Raw genomic sequence first — 4,332 nt, 5'->3', positions numbered from 1 at the left:
TGCTTCTCCTGCGTTGAGCTCAGTGTTCATTTCCTGCCCAGAGAGGAAGTGACATGAAATTCATGCAAAACTTTGTGAATCTCACAAACCCTTTCAAGAACATATTGCTCATATTTCCTAAATATACATTAAATTTTTTTTGCATTGACAGTTGAACACATTTACCCTCATATTCTAGTTATGCTAATGTGAAACAAAGAATACAGTATATTATTTAAATCAAGTATTTATTCATTATTTAGCACATCAACATTTCCTGAACGCTAATTAAAATGATCCAACCATTGTAGTATTCTCTATATTAATACATTCAATCAGGCAGGCATTCTTCAGAGTTTGGTGGCCCAAAATGAATTTAACTAGCCCAAATAAAAAAAGTAATCGGTTGAATTTCACTGTGGATCAAATCAGATAATTTTTCAGATGAGCAAAAAAAAAAAGAACACTTCTTCAATACCACAGCAAAAACTAGTAGCATAACTATACAGAATAATTAGAGTTGCAAAAAACCCCAAAAGATGCATTGCAGTAATGATAATGTTTAATTGTCATAAAAACAGTCACAATGCAACAAATCTGAATGTCCTAAAAATAGGCTTAGTTTTCTTTATGCACAATTTAATTTAAACTCTTCCTCTTATTTTGGGCTGTAATGTATATAATGTTGTCGTGTTCATTCATGTAAAACCTCCAGATCTGTGTGTGTGTGTCTGATCCTGTATTTCTGCACGTTCTCTTGCTCTGTTTCTCGTCTCGTGTCTCGGTCTTTACCTCCCCCTGTGTTTCTGTCTCTTTGTTAAACACGAGTGTGTAGGTGTGTGTTTTACACTTATGCAAATTGTCACGTTATGCAATGTGTGTGTGTGTGTTTGTGTGCATTATATGGAGCTCAAAATAGACTGAGCTTATAGATCTTGAGATATTTCTGTGTGTGGATGTGTTGAGTCCCGTAATCACACTGAGCGTTCGCTTGCTTTCTGTAGTTCAGAGCAGGAGCGTCTCTGTGCTTCAGTGATTCTGTGTCATTATTATGTGTTGTGTATCAGACGGGTTGGGTTGTGTTTGTCTGGGTCGCAGTGGCTGTAGGGTTTTACCCCAGTAATGTGTAACTCAGACTGTCCCAGTTCTTCATAATGACCCTCATCAGTCGTGATCTGAACACGTCTCACGCTCCTGTAGGGATCAGCAGACATATAGAGCTCATAATACCACACCCCAGCTCGTAAAGACAAAAAATATCATATTCATACAGAAACACAAGTTTGTAATGTAGTACAGAGATTTACAGCAGCAGATTTACAGTGAGCAGAAATCATCATGAGATGTGATTTCTGTGACACTTTTTGATGTCGTGGTGTGTCCATTGATGCCACAGAGCTGAGAAAAGTTTAACTTAATGCAAATGAGCAACAGTGGCGACTGCCAATAGGAGTGAGATGTGAGGTCATGTGACCGTATCCTGTCAGATGCTGTTTGAGTGTCTGTCAGTAAAATGAAGCTGATGATTGCACTGTTCTGTGTGACTGATCTCTGCACACATGCAGTGTTATTATGATGATGTGTGGAACAGTCCAATTGATTTATATATTGATTATCCTTCATGTCATATGATGATCGTGAGATGCAGTTTTGTTAAATCAGAATGACATCTTATGTTAGTTCCAGTAACTTTAATATATCAATTGACATTTGGTCAATGCTTGACCTAATTTAATTCCTAATTTTTGTCATTTTGAGTGATTTCCTCTATGCATTGGTATTTCAAAACCACCAGTGTTTTATTTTTTTTACTTGGTTTAACCACAGTAGCATCTCTAAGTACCCCATAAAACAATATTACAGTCATATAACCTACGATTAGTTGTGCCCCTTGACACAAAGACGGCTTCTGTGGCTAAACCAGGTAAAATAAAAATAAAAACTAGTGGCTTTGCAATACCATTACCTAGAGGTAATCACTCAAAAAAAATAAAAAATAAAAATAAGTATTAAATTATGTAAATTCAAATGATTTAACTTAATTAAAATGCTTAAAAACATACAAATCAAGAAATCATTTCATATTTTATTCCTTTTAACTATTGTTCCTGTGTTTCCCAGTTTTGTTCATAAAAATACTTTGAAAATGTCTTTAGAATGACTGACCTAGAGCATCCGGGTTTAGGACTCCCATATAAATGCAGCATTATTCAGACTCATCGTGTGTTTGTGTTCTGTTTTACTGCGATCAGAGCTGTTCTAGAACATTTCTGAGTTGGTCTGGGTTGAATCTCTGATAGAAAGCAAGTGTTTGTGGCGTCATTCCAGGTCATGTGATCAGACAGGAAGTGGTTTGTGTCCCGGTGTAGTGCTGCTGTTCTCCGTCTCTGAGCTGACAGCAGATGGATGAGTGTTTCCTGGGTCAATAGATGTGTGTTTTTAATATTTGTGAGAAGGCCGAGGGCCTTAAACAGGGGTTCTGCGTCCGTGTTTAACTGTACGAGTGTGAGGATTGATGGGATGTTTGTGTGATGCTGAACAGGTGCTTGTGCTCTGAATCTTCTGAGGATGTTTGAATCTGTGTCTTGGTGTGTCTCTGTGTGTCTCAGGGTGTCTCAGAGTTTCTCAGAGCATCTCAGTGTGTCTTGGTGTGTCTCTGTGTGTCTCAGGGTGTCTCAGAGTTTCTCAGAGCATCTCAGTGTGTCTTGGTGTGTCTCTGTGTGTCTCAGGGTGTCTCAGAGTTTCTCAGAGCATCTCAGTGTGTCTTGGTGTGTCTCTGTGTGTCTCAGGGTGTCTCAGAGTTTCTCAGAGCGTCTCAGTGTGTCTTGGCGTGTCTCAGAGTGTACGTATGTCTCAGTGTGTGTCAGAGTGTCTCTGTGTGTCTTAGTATATTGGTGTGTCTTGGCTTGTCTCAGTGTGTTTCAGAGTATCTGTGTCTCACCATGTCTCAGAGGGTCTCAGAGTGTCTGAGCTTTCTCTGTGTGTCTCAGATTGTCTCAGCATGTTTCAGTGTGTCTCACAGTGTCTGAGTGTCTCAAAGTTTCTTGGCGTGTCTCTGTGTGTCTCACACTGAGTGTTTCAGTTTCTCAATGTGTCTCGGCGTATCTCAGTGTTTATTGGTGTGTCTAGGCGTGTCTCAGAGTATCTCTGTGTCTCACCATGTCTCAGACGGTCTCACAGTGTCTGAGTTTTCTCTGTGTGTCTCAGATTGTCTCAGCATGTTTCAGTGTGTCTCATACTTGTCTCAGAGTTTCTCAGAGCGTCTCATGTCTCAGAGTGTCTGAGTGTCTCAGAGTTTCTCTGTGTGTCTCAGAATGTCTCACACTGTCTGAGTGTCTCAGTTTCTTAATGTGTCTCTGTGTGTCTCAGATTGTCTTAGTGTGTCTCTGAGTGTCTCAGTGTGTCTCACAGTGTCTGAGTGTCTCAAAGTTTCTTGGTGTGTCTCTGTGTGTCTCACACTGAGTGTTTCAGTTTCTCAATGTGTCTCGGCGTGTCTCAGTGTGTCTCAGAGTTTATTGGTGTGTCTAGGCGTGTCTCAGAGTATCTCTGTGTCTCACCATGTCTCAGACGGTCTCACGGTGTCTTAGTTTTCTCTGTGTGTCTCACACGGTCTGATTGTCTCAGAGTATCTCATGTCTCACAGTGTCTGAGTGTCTCAAAGTTTGTGTCAGATTGTCTCAGAGTGTTTCTGTGTGTCTCAGAGTGTTGTGGTGTGTCTCAGAATGTCTTATCATGTCTCACAGTGTCTGAGTGTGTCAGATTGTCTCAGTGTGTCTGAGAGTGTCTCGTGTACTGGAGTGAGTCTCTGTTGTTCCTGCAGGGGCTCAGAGTCATTAATCATGTGACTCACCTGAGCTGTCTGGATGAGGAACATATTACTGCTTCCCTCTCAGACAGGAAACACACACCACTGATTTATAACATACGCATCACATGCTATTTTTACAAGCGCCGCAGTGCTTAACGACCCAACGGCTTATTTTGGAGCATTTTATAATGAGAGTGACGCCTAAACAGTCATAATTTAGTTTTATTTGACTCTTTACAATCAGAACTTTCTCAATCACATAACTCATTCATGTATGTAAATGAGCTGTGCTCTGATTGGCTTTGCTCAGTTCTGTTGTATGTTACTGAGCTCATGGCTGTGTTGTCATGAAGGTTTGTGAATGAATCCAGGTCTGTGCTTTGTTTAGGAAGAGCAAGAGATGAGCGAGACGGAGATTTGTGTGTGTCAGGATGTTTATACAGCAGACAGATTTCAGCTCCGCTCCGGCTGTAAACACACGTCACATAATCAGCACACACACACACACACACACACACACACACACACACACACACACACACACA

Source organism: Sinocyclocheilus anshuiensis, unplaced genomic scaffold (genome assembly GCF_001515605.1).
Source record: "Sinocyclocheilus anshuiensis isolate Anshui unplaced genomic scaffold, SAMN03320099.WGS_v1.1 scaffold1394, whole genome shotgun sequence".
Lineage (NCBI taxonomy): Eukaryota > Metazoa > Chordata > Actinopteri > Cypriniformes > Cyprinidae > Sinocyclocheilus > Sinocyclocheilus anshuiensis.
The sequence above is the reverse complement of the archived record's forward strand: the minus strand, read 5'-3'. Positions refer to the sequence as shown.